Source organism: Pholcus phalangioides, unplaced genomic scaffold (genome assembly GCF_987345545.1).
Source record: "Pholcus phalangioides strain wild (caught in Gottingen) unplaced genomic scaffold, Ppha-v1.0 ptg000001l_1, whole genome shotgun sequence".
Classification (NCBI taxonomy): Eukaryota; Metazoa; Arthropoda; class Arachnida; order Araneae; family Pholcidae; genus Pholcus; species Pholcus phalangioides.
In genome coordinates this window covers 14,101,818-14,115,523 of record NW_028301594.1, presented here as the reverse complement: position 1 = coordinate 14,115,523, position 13,706 = coordinate 14,101,818, and the positions used below count along the sequence as shown (strand labels likewise).

Genomic DNA, 13,706 nt, shown 5'->3' with positions numbered 1-13,706 from the left:
AAGACTCCACTGAAACCAATGAAGCAACAAATGAATTTATAGCCGGATTGTAAGTGGATTTGAGCGACCCATCTCAGGAGCTTCCGCGGAACAAATTTGAGTCGTGACCCATAGGTTAAGAACCCTTGCACGAAAGTCTTGTTCATATACAGATTTTTTTGGGGGGATTTCGGATAAAATTTCTTGTTATCACAAAGACCAATCTTGTGTTTTGTTGCCGTAAAATGGGTTTCTGAGTTCTTGCAATTCGTGGCTTCATTTTCACTTGACAGTCCACGGAGAAGGTTTAAAGATTAATACGGTTGAGAACTATGTGAAGACAGCACCGGCGGAATGAGAAATCATTAATTCATGTGAAATCCAATTTCATGTATACTCTAACTACAGAGTATACATATTGATAAGACAACTTTTCAGTGTGGATAGGAATTGTGCATTGGCAATTTATTTTGTCGAAAACATATACGGCATGCATAATAAAGTCATAGAATTGCATAAAATTATTTGCTTTGTCCACACGATTTCAACTCCTCTGAGCATGACACTCAAGACCGATTTTCTCTGTGACAAACAGTATAAGATCTGATGTGATTTTAGAATCAGCAACTAAGAAGAATTTTAGCTCATTTTTCCCGGACTAGCAACATGCATTACATGACATGATTTAAAAATAATCAGAATTTATACAAGCACGAATGCAAATATATTATCACGAATAAAAACTAATAATTAATGGCATATAATACAAAATTCTCGAAATCGATCATTTTTAAGTTCACAGTTCACGGAACGGCTCAAGAAAAATTCTTGATAGATGATAATAAACTCGAGCCATGAATACACCGTTTGAAGTGGAAGTATAAATATAGTATTATAGTATGCTTTCCATATAAAGTCATTCAGCGCCTCTCAAAATAATCTCTGATTTTCCGAAATCTATAAAAAGCAATTTCCGCTCAAAGTAACGTATAAAATTTGTAGATTGGTACGATTTTTTGGAAAAACCCCTCAATTGTTTTTTTTTTCGATATTAAATTAGATAAAAATTCATATATTTTGCATTTCTTGGTGGAAAAGTGTATATATATATATATACATATATAATTATATTTCATATATATTTAATTATATATATACCGTATATACTCGTGTATAAGCCGAGTTTTTTTGTGGAAAAATTCGTTCCTCAAGTGAGGGGGGTCGGCTTATACTCGGGTCAATTTTTGATGAGAAAACATCGACCCCCACAATCAGTAGTCATTTTTGTAGCAGTGTTCCAGATTCCGGCATTATTGGTATGGGATATGTTTAAAGCCTACAGAACGGATAATGTCGAAGCCGAGGCAAAGAAATCGGAAACATCATTGGCTTAGATACCAGGCTAACGTGGATTGTACAGCCTTTAGATGTGAGCATCAAAAAGCCTCTCAAACACTATTTGAGGAATTTGTGGGTCGAATGGATGAGTTCCGATGATAAAGAAACTACAAAAAAAAGTGGTACTTTGAAGAAATCTGACATTGGCCTAGTGTGCCAATGGGTACATGAGGCGTGGAACTCTGTTTCTGCCGATCCTTCAAAAAGTGTTGCATCAGCAATGCGATGGACGGAACTGAAGATGATATCCTCTTTGAAAGTGACAATGGCGATCACAGTCCAAATGAAGATAAAAACGAAGATGCCGCACCCCCTTATGATGATCTGATGGATTACGATGAGCTTGGAGACTCAAAAGAAATGGATTAAAAAGTTTGAATCATTTTCTATTGTAAATCTCTGCAAACTATTCATTTTGCATGAAAATATAAGAATTTTTTTCTCTAAAATGTGTGCACGGACTTTTGGGGTTGGCTTATACACGGGTTTTCAATTTATTGCGGTTTTGGTGGTCCTGAAGGAGGGGGGTCGGCTTATACACGAGTATATACGGTATATATAATTATATTTTAATGAAATATATATAAATAAATATATATATATACATATTTCATTTTCGAATTCAAAAAAAATATCGAAAAATGTCAACTTTATTTTAATAATTTTCCCAATTTCTTAGAAATAAATTTAAAATACTCCATGCAATCAAGTTTCATTAGATGTGACATCAAAGTGTAGTAATACGCTATAAAAATTCTTACTCTCCCTAATAGTACAGTTAGAAAACAGTAATGATTTAGTAAACAAATAATAACAAAATCTGAGATTTTTCCAAAACCTGAATATCCGTCATAGCAAAAATATTCTTAGTATATGAATGCTCTTTATGTCCTTATACATCTTTCAATGAAATTTTTTTTGCTTTCCTCATAATATACATTTGGTTGAAGTATTTGAGAAATCTGCATCAATGTATCAAAAAAATTATTAAATATGTTTTCAATACGATTTTTAATAAGTTTCAAGAATTAATCCTTAAGATCTAAAACCTTTTGAAAAATAACTATTCAGCCTAATACTTATAGCAGTAAAACAGAATATTTTAATGTTTACCTTTAATACAATAAAAAAAAATTCATATTTCCTCGACCTTAACATTTTGTAATCAATTAAAATTGCGGATTAAAATGCCATTTAGACTGAAAAATTATGCTTTCATAAAATGAAAATGAATAAATTTTTACTGCATGAATAATTTAAATTAGTATCAAATAGATTTTTTTTAAATGTATATTCATACAAGAACACAAAAATTAATTCCGAATTTGAAGCCTCCTTAACTTTGGATGCATTAGTAGATTCTGAGAAACGAAAATTAAAAGGAAAAAATTAAACGAATTATGTTAAACATAACATTATAATGCAAAAATACTCGCAAAGGAAAGCAATAAATTCCACTTATAATTCTAATTGAGACATTTCATCAGAGAAAAAAGAAGCAAATAAACCTACAATGACAAGAAAATAATATATTATAAATAAATAATAAAGAAATGACAAGAAAAGAAAGATATATCAGATATATGAAATTCATAATCCCGTGCTTCAAGAACCATCGGGAAAAATTCCGGAATAATTTTTTTCTCGTGTTTTTTTCCGTTCATTAAGTAATACATTTTCCGTTTTCTGCAAAACATTTGAATTTTTTTCCCCTAAATAATCGACATGAAAAAAGATGTAAACTTATTTCTTATATTGTTTGCGGAACAACTATAGATTTATTGATATTAATCATTTTCATTTTCAAATTTGAAAAGAAGAAAAAATATCAACATTCTTCCAATAGTTTTCCCAATTTTTCGAAAATAAAATTAAAATACTGCATGCCGTCGAACTTCCGTTAAAAGTGTGCCATCAATGTGTAGTAATATCATATTCTTCTTGACGGTAGAGTAATAATTGGTAGCAAATACATTTCTGAAATGTGTATATAGGCTACATACAAAGCATGTGAAATTGAATTAACAATTTAAAGCCTCCTAAACTTTGGAAACATTAATAGATTCCGAGAAACAAAAAAATTAAAAGGAAAATTTGAAAAAAAAAATTATTTTAAACATAACATTATAATTAACAATACCCGCAAAGAAAAGCAATAAATCCCAGCCATAATTTAAATTCAGACATTTCATCAGAATAAAAAAAGAGTTAAATGAACACAAAATGACAAGAAAGAAAAATATTATAAATAAATATAAAAGAAACACGAAAATAAAAAGATAAGAAAGACATCAGATATAACATATTCCTAATCCCGTGCTTTAAAAACCATCGGGAAAATTTCCGGAACAATTTTTTTATCTTGTTTTTAACGTTCATTAAGTCATAAATTTCCCCTTTTCTTCAAAATATTTGAATTTTTTTTTTACCTTAAATAATCGACATGAAATAAGATAGAAAACTATTTCTTGTATTTTGTAGAACACTATAGATTTATTTATATTAATTGCTTTCGTTTTACAATTCAAAAAGAAGGAAAAATATCAACATTCTTCCATCGATTTTCCTAATTTCTTGAAAATAAAATTGAATTACTGCATGCAATAAAACATCGCTAAAAGTACATCGTCAAAGTGTAGTAATTCGATTTTTTTCTCGATAGTACAGTAATGATTAAAAATTACAAATAGATTTTTAAAGTAATTATGTATAGGTGGTCATTTACAAAGCATAAAAATGAATCTACATTTTGAAGCCTGTTAAAGTTTGAAGCATTAATACGTAAGTTCCGAGAAACAAAAAAAAACTAACAAACAAAGAGAAAAATAAAAATTAATATTGTTAAACATAGCATATTATAATTCGAAAATACCCGCAAAGAAAAGCAATAAATCTCAGATATAACTTTAATTGAGACATTCCATCAGAAAAAAAGGAAAAGAATTAAATAAACATGTAATGACAAGAAAAACATGGTGGTGTAAATAAATCAACACAGAAATAACGTGGAAAGAAAGGGATATAAAATATATCTGATGCATAATCCTGTGCTTCAAAAACGATTGGGACAATTTCCGGAATAATTTTTTTCTCTTGTTTTCAATGTTCATTAAGCAATACATTTCCCCTTTTTGCAAAACTTTTGAATCTCTTCCCATAAATAATCGACATGGAATTAGAAACTTTGTAGAACATTACAGATTTATTCATATATCAATTGCTTTCATTTTACAGTTAAAAAACACGAGGAAAAAAACCGACAGTCTTTGAACGATTTTCCCAATTTCTTGAAATTGAAATTAAAATACCGCATGCAATCGATCGCCGTTAAAATTACATCATCAAAGTGCAGCAATTCCCTATTCTTCTTAATAGTACATAATGATTAGTAAGAAATAGATTTTTAAAACAACTATATATAGATGTTTACATTGGAAGAACGCAGGTATCGGGGGATATGATCGAAGTGTTCAATATTTTGAGCGGGATGGATAGGATGGACCATGAATTATTAGTACACCGTCAATCAACTGCTTTTACAAGGGGACACCAGTATCGATTGGTAAGGGACAATACGAGGTTATGGTGACGCAGGGAATTTTTCTCTAATAGGGTTGTTAATAAATGGAATAGCTCCCCCCCCCCCCGGGGGTAGTAAATTGTAACACAATTGACACGTTTAAAAAGAAATACGATGAACAAATTGGAGTAAATCGAGAAGCTATCCATACTTAGGCACGGGATAAATACCACCTCTTATAGGACACCTCTAAATATTTTTATGGGCATTGTATAATATCTCATCAAGTTTTGAGAATCACATTTTTAATTGAGGGTTTGCTGTATTTTAGAAATATATGACATCCATATTCGTTATGGACATCTTTTTCTCAGACACCTCGTAGGGCATTTCGCCTGTTGTGGCCTTGTATTTGTATTTGTACAGGCGGGCATATACGAAGCATAAAAATTAATCCACAATTTCAAGCTCCTTAAACTTTGAAGCATTAATACATAGATTCCGAGAAATCAAAAAAGATAAAAATAAAACTGTATTATGCTAAACATAATGTTATAATTCTCTCAAAAATACCCGCAAAGAAAAGCAATAAATCCCGGCCATAATTTTAATTCAGACATTTCATCAGAGACAAAAAAAAGAAAAAAAGAATTAAATAAACATACAATGACAGGAGAAAGAAAAATCATAAATAAATAAATAACACGAAAAGAAAGGGATATGAAAGATATCAGATTCATAATCCCGTGCTTCAAAAACCATCGGGAAAATTTCCGGAATGATTTTTTCTCCCCTCTCGTTTTTAACGTTCATTAAGCAATACATTTCTCCCTCTCCCATCCGGAAAAGCTGTCTTTAAAATTCACTGCTACCATTTGTATTCTTTCCCAAACAAAAGATGACGTCCTAAACAACAGCTTTGAAGGATAAAAATGTGAAACAAAAATTTCAGTGAAAACAAAGCAAAAAAAAAAAAATTTCGAAACGTGAGGGAAAAAAGATGTTCGTAGGGACAAAGGGAAAAAATAATAATAATAGTAACGTGTAAAATGAATTATTATTATTTTTATTTTTTTCTCCCCTATCCGTAAAGCTGAAATTTCTAGGAGATAAATAGTAAAAGAATTCAACGAGTTAAGCTCGTGTAAAAAGCTTTTTTGGATTTAATCCAAGGGAAAAATCTTTTTTCTCTCGCCTTTTTATTATTTTTCCCTCGCGCTTTTCATTACAATGTGATATCAGTTTTACTTTTTTTTCCCCCTCAACTTTAAAATCTCGTGAAAAATTATTAAAATATTCATTCGAATATATAAAATATTCTGCGCTGCTTGGTGAGAAGAAACATTTTATGTAATGGATTGTTCTCCATAGGATATAGAAGTTTCTTTTTTAAAAAAAAGGGGGACTGAAGGTATAGAAAATGGAAATGCAATGGTACGAATGTATATCGATTAGAATTATATTTTTGTATTTTTTGCGAAAAGTGTCAAAAATAGTAACAGAAATTCTACTATTTATTCTGGAGTTGAAGTAGAAAATGAACGATTATGTATTGAGAAAGGCGTCCTTTCCAACAGAGCCGCCTTTAGGAATGTGCGACAGGTGCGGTCGCTCCGGGTCCCGTGTTTTGGGGGGAGGGGCGCCCGGTAACAATCTTTCATAAACTGTGAATTTCCATCAATTCCGGAAATCAGAATTTTCATCTGGAACGAAAGGAAAGATTTTTTTCTCTGGAATTATTTTTTTTTCATAAGTTCTAAATGTCCACTATATTTGAAATTGCTCTATAAAAAAAATCTGAATTTTAACCTAATCTGGAATTTTGAACTTTCACCATTTTTGTACCATAATTTTACCATAATGATTGATTTTTACCATAATTTGATTTTTCATTAATTTAGGAATGTTGAACTTTCATCAATTCTGAAATTTTTCTTTTATTTATTCTGAAATTTTTCCTTTTATTTATTCTGAAATTTTTTCTTTTATTCATTCTGAATTTTCATTAATTCTAATTTTTTTTCTTCTCTTTATTCTGAATTTTCATCAATTCTGGGATTATTTCTTCTCTTTATTCTGAATTTTCATCAATTCTGGGATTATTTCTTCTCTTTATTCTGAATTTTCATCAATTCTGGAATTATAAATTTTCACCCATCCAGGAACTCTGAAGATATTTCTTTCATTCGCTTAAATTTTCATCAATTCTGAAACCATATTTTCCATATATTAGGAATTTTCATGATTTTCCTTTTTCGAATTTTTGATTCCCCCCCCCCCATCTCTTTTAGAAGAAAAAAATCGGGGCTATAAGGGACACCCGCTATTATTTTCGCAACTGATCCCATATCTGGTAAGGGCGACCCTCTGCTTTCCACTTAATACAATATATATGGAAAACTGGTTGTGTATGAAGAGATGCCGATGCTCATATACTCACGGGAAAGGAAAATTCATCTCTGCCCTCATTAGCAGAGATGAATTTTCTCTCAAAAATACTAAAATTACTTAAAAAATCAGCTTTGGTTGTTGTCTGATCGTATTTCCATTCTGATATTTTTCCGTATTTGTGGTATGTAATTCATTTTTTTCCCCGACTTCAAATACTGTTTTGCACATTTCATATATATATATGTCTTTTATTCACGTTTATGTTTATATGACTAATTTTAATACAATCTTCCCTTATATCAATATCCATATGATCTATATTTGCCACTGAATTTTGATGAATACATTGCTTTCAAACATCATTTCGATATCAAGTGTATCTAATTTTACTCTGGTGATCAGTTCGGTTGATATCTCTTTTAATAACACTTTTTGCATTTCTTTTTATTTCTAACTATATTGCTGCATTTGTTATTTGTATTGGTAATCTGTAACCTTCTATTAGCGGTTTCGGATCTTTTTCTTTTGATTTGGAAAAACAAAAGATAGTGTCATAATTGATGAAAATTTCTAATTAATGAATAAATAGTTAAAGGTTTACTGAAATAATTTTAGAATAGGTGAATGTGAAATTTATAAATAAATTGAGAATTGGTGTAAGAAATAATTCCTTAATTGATGCAAATTTTAAATTAAGGAAAAGAGTAATTTCAGAATTGGCGGGCTGAGAATGCAAATGGTGTAAGTCCATACACATTGGTTCATGTATACTTAGTTATATAAAATAACTAAGAATTATGGTACCTAATTACTAATGAAGTGGTGCAAGTTCAAGTTGATGAAATCTACTACAGATGGCAACAATATAATTTTCATAATTTTCCTGACATGATATATATATATATATATATAACTGCTTGTAATCTCAAATGCAAATTTTGTTGTCCTGAAAAATTAGTTTTAAAGTGATTTGTGTGTGTGTGTGTGTGTGTCCCCAGTCATCAGAAAAAACGTCACAATTAAAATTTATAAAAATCGGAATCGGTGAAAAAAGTTACTTCAAGATAAATAAAAATTGAAATTTAATGAAATAAATTATTTCACAGTAAATAAAATTGCTAAATAATTTGAGGATCCCCGTTTATTTTTTCACGAGTATGACTTCATGTCTCACGGGCTTCATCGAAAGTTTAAATTTGTCCCGCAATGTCTGAAAGATTGAAGGCCCGTGCCCTAATTCATATTAACATAAACTAGGTAGAGATTCGTCAGTTAATCGCAATGCTGTTGGTCCAGTTGTTTAAGTTTACATCATTTTATCAGAATGTCTCATCATCATGATGTTTCAAAATTCATTTATCATTTTCGGGTATTCTACCTCCGTATAAACAAGATTTATACATACTTAACATACATGGTTTGCACAAATTAATGACACGACTTCACAAATTTATATTTCCAAAACTATGTGTTAATAGTTTTGGAAAGATAAATTTGTGAAATCGTGTCACGTATTATGTGTTAATAATACGTGTGTAATTTGTGATACATAATAGAATAAATAAAAACATTCAAAGTTCTTTTTCACCATCACTCAATAGATGGCAGCAGTTCTACAAAACGCAGTGTCTGATATTAAAAATGGTGACTATGAGGGGAAAAAATGTGTATATTAGAGCATGCAATAGTTGTTACCGCGACTTCTGTGCAGTGTCCATTGATAAATTTGTTGCTGAAAAAACCACAAAAGAATGATTCACTGTCAAATTCCAATCACTGCGTTCTACGGAAGTGCTGCCATCCATTGAGCGATGTTGACAAAAAAAACTTTGATTTTCTTCATTTTTATGTATCACTGATTATATTATGTGTAAAAGTATTGAAAATATATATATTTTTTTTAAAAATCGTGTCATTAATTTGTGCAAACCCTGTATATCCTGCCATTATTTCTTGACATTTATCCCAAATTTAGAGGAACGCCATAAAACTTACGAGAATCTCGATTCCACAAAACGAAAAAAGACAACAACGCCGCTACTGTTTCATGTGCAATCATTTTTATTACCATAATAATTTCAGCTCTTTGTACGACGTCACCCGCACAGTAAAAGACATCGGAATTCCAACGTGTACACTCAATCGATTAGCGAGTTCCTTAGCGCGAATCTGCAAGCGCGGCAAACTCTCACATATCAAGCCGGGCCCCTACGTGTCATCAATTCTCGACTATCCCAAGTATTTCCACCACTTTCTTCGCGAAACTTATACATACACTGCCCGAGTGAAATACAGTTCAATATACTTCATTACACTCGGGTGACAAGGATCTCCTGGAATGTACCCGGAACGAATAGTCGACGCTGACATAATTCAAGTCTTTCTCTCTCTCTCTCCCGGACGTTATGGGTGGAAGTGAAAGAGAGGGATATTCTCTATCTTTCTCTGAAATAGCCTTTTCAGGGACAATCTCTCGCTAAAGTCCAACCTCTTTCTCATTTTCTTACTATTTTTTTTTTTTAAGTATTTAATGACACACTCTTGGAAAATCCAAAATGGAGGAGGGTAAGGAGTGGGAAATGGGAAAACTCATTAAATTTAGGGTTAAATCGCTCGGGGGACGATCACACTTGTCTAGTCGGGAAGCCCGTCAACGGGATTCGAGATCATCGCATATGCATCATCTTGTACGAAAGTGCAGAAGTTCTCGTAATCAAACAACTTTAATGGGATTCGGGGGCTAAATGCGTATAATTACGCGAATCCTTTGTGCAGTCGCTTGGAATAAATCATTAATGCGGTTTATTCAACAGAATGTATGATTCTTTTTTTTTTCTTTCTGGTGTGAGATTCAGTAATTTAATTATTAAAGCCTCAACGGGCGACTAGGTGGCTGGAAAAAATTATAATAATTACAGTATACGAGTGAGTACAAGCATGGATATCATACACCATATACATGCTGTTTCGCCATAATTCACAGAAAGGATTATAAATTCTATAGTTTGTTTTAAAATTGAACAAAAATAGGAAAAATTATCAGCGAATAGAAAGGTCAACTTGCCCGGTATGCAAGAGCACCTGGGCTCCGGTCCCGGCTGAGACAAGACGACTTTTCTTTCCGAGTTCACCTCAGCATAATATACAGAAAATAAAAATGTTTCCCAGAACGGTCATTGTTAGGGGAAATACAAAAATTAAAATTTTCATATACGGGCCCCCAATCTAACGAATAACAATTAGTAAATTTCGCGTCTTTCTCAATGGAATTCAGAGAAAGTTACCCCGGAAAATCGCGAACAAATTTCGTTGAGATATTAGTTTTTCCTCATATAACGGTATTGGGGGGGGGGGGGGTGTCTAACTACTACATGAAGAAAGGAAACACAAGAATAGAAGAAAAGCATTACTGAAGGAAAGAACAGAATATTTTGGGATACAATCGTTTTATTTGTGTGAACAATTTCACTAAGTTGTTCTGTGATGTATAAATTCAACTGCATGTTTTCGTTCATGCTTTATTATTCTATTTTCTAGTCTGTGCTTTCACTTAGATCAGTGATTCCCAACGTGACCGATGGAATGTTCCGGTGCGGTAGAAGCTACGGGTATAACAAAGGATCCTATGGGTTAGACTGCGTTGGGGGCTATGGGACAAAAATTTATGAAGAAGGGGCGATGGGACAAAAAAGGTTGGGAAACTGATTTAGATTAATGAATAATGATGAAAATACTCACAATATATTTTTAGTCATAAACTCCATCTTGTATTATGTCTGAAATGACGGAATTTACTCCCTTTTTTTAATTTCTTTTACATGGAATGCTAGTCCAACATTCATGCAAACGTAAATTGATTGTTATGTTCCCCATTTGGTCCCTCAAAGGCTATAAATCGACTTGAAGAAAATTTTTCCGTGAAAAGTGCCGAAAATCACGAATCTTGACCATCAATATCTCGATGAACTTTGGACAAAATTTCACGGGGTAAATTTCTTTGAGTTTCATAGAAAAAGACGCAAAATTTACTAATTGGAATTTTTTTAGATACGGGGCCGTATACAAATTTTTGTATTTCGCCCAATAATGATTTTTTTTTTTGGGGGGGGGGGTTTAACTATCACAGATCATTTCCGTTCTCTTTGATGATAATTTTTCATATTTTTTTTGTTAAATTGCTTAAAATTGAAATGATGTAATTTATATTCCTTTTGGTCAGTTATGGTGAAACAACCTGTATACTCGTAGACAAGCCGATTTTGTTTTTGTTCAGAAAATCTTTCATGTACTAACAGGGACCGCTTATACACGGGTCACTGTTTGAAGAAGAAAAAATTCAGCAGAATTTTGTGAACCCTCCCCCTCTATAGCGGAATGCGCTCATTCTGGTTCAAAAAATGGGATCAAATCGGCCACGTAAACAATGGTTAAGCATCATGGTGGCCCTCTGGCCTAGCAATACACTGAGACCGCTATAAATCGGTCACAATTTATTGTAATTCCTATGCAAGGTCATCTTACATGAGTGGCCTTAGATGACCTTATCTCACAAGAGGTAAACAGGAAGAACCCAGGTGAGCCCCTACATTAAGATGGTCCCACGTAAAAGGGTTTCCAAAAGAGAAGTATCAATCCACACAGCACGATAATTACAAGTTTGTGGCCCGCGAATGGTGTTCATCTCTTATATCCGGCCAGCAGACAACATTTTCTACAACAATGGCTTTTTGCCCATATTGTAGCCCAGAGGCCCCCATGAAGAAAATACGAGGGGGGGGGGGCTGAAAGTTGCTGGATTTCCCGTATATACGGTGCTCAAGAGCGTACGCAGGATAGGGAGGATGTACAGCATTGTTTTTTCCAGAAATTGTTGGAAGAGGCGGCCCAGCCCTCTTACAAAATTTATTGGAGGGGTTCAAATAACCTCAGCCCCTAGGTTCCGGTGCCTATGCTGTAGCCATTCATACGATAGAAAAATCATGTTCAATGCAGTCGAATCCCGTTATAGTATAAACGTATAGAGACCGGAGGAACGCCAAGAGAAGGAAGGAGGAACGCCACAACCAATCGTTCTTTTTTTCTGTTCAGAGAATCTAAGACTAAGATAAATTGCATTTAAAGTGATAAATCAGTTTGAATGATCAATCAGTGACTCTAAGCACGCAGTGAAGTCATAGGCGGAGATAGACTTGGAAGTCTGGGTTAGCACGGTCATTATTGCCGGAGGGGGGGCGCACAATAATGATGATGTCAATTCATATATACATATATACATTAAATCAGTCGACTCCACCTTTGACGCGGGGAGCAATGCCCACACGCCCCACCCGTATCTCCGCCCATGAGTGAAGTAATTTCACCTTCCAACTCGCGAGTAATTCTAAGCAAATTGAGTAACCATTTACATTAAAATACAAAAATATTTATTTTTATTATTCTAGGGATGCTTGATGATTGGTCCTCATTACATCTGAACAACCAACGAGAGCCGACGAGCAACATGAGCGTGCTTCTGCGTGCTTCTCTTCACCGTGCAACTGAGTTTTTACATGCTTTTATTTTTTGTTGTTGTTTATTGTGTGTGTGTTGTTTTGTTTTTTTCTGGTTCTTTGTATCTCCGACGAGGACTCGCTCAAGACAAGAAATACGAAAACAAAATTTTCGATTTGTCTTCCTCTGAACAGTGCGTGAAATGGAGTTTTTACATTAAACGGAAAAATCCGAATCGTTCATGATGATGGTGTTACGTGAAAACGAAAGAAGATCATGTTCAATATGACAATCTCTTAGACACTCTCATGTCAGCAAAACGAACAATTTGATTTGAAGCTCAATACAAGACTTTCCTCTCTTTTTTTTTTTAATTGTAAAGAACACCGACACAGATATGATATCGATATAATGCTGATTAACTGGGATCAGGACAAACCAAATTCGTATTCCGGTTAGTATAGAAGGACGAAATATGTAAATATGTCTTACATATAATGTGTAAATTATTCAGGTTCGTATAGTTATATATATATATCATCTATAACGGTATCCGTTATAAGTAATAAAAGCGTTCAAAAGTCTCGCCGGAATGGAAAGTGAATTTAGGAAAAAAAGTTTCGGAAGCTGATAATTATAAGTTATACATATGATAATGTACATTCCTGCTGTGTTTATAGATCCTGAGAATAAAGGTTTTTGTTTTCTTTCATCCATGAAGTCATCTCTTTTTTTCATACACTTGAAGCAGACACTAAACCTCAGAAGAACACCCAAATATGGATCAAATAGGATTACTTTTATATAATGCAGTTTATTGCATTCTTCTCTTGAACACATTACTGCTATTCAAACATTTATTTTTTTTCTGGAAACGTGACAAGCTGGTTCACTCATGCTTCACTATGTTAAATATCAAAAATTTCAA

General features: G+C 32.8%; 1 protein-coding gene across 1 annotated transcript in view; it reads left to right on the top strand.

Moving 5' to 3' along the window:
- Positions 1 to 13,489, top strand: part of LOC149089923 (neuroligin-4, X-linked-like) — a 146,950-nt gene extending 133,461 nt beyond the window's left edge. Inside the window, exon 8 of the mRNA XM_089231066.1 lies at positions 12,730 to 13,489. The gene's annotated coding sequence lies outside the window, so the exon portion shown is untranslated. The remainder of the gene's footprint in view (positions 1 to 12,729) is intronic.
- Positions 13,490 to 13,706: the final 217 nt, after the last annotated feature.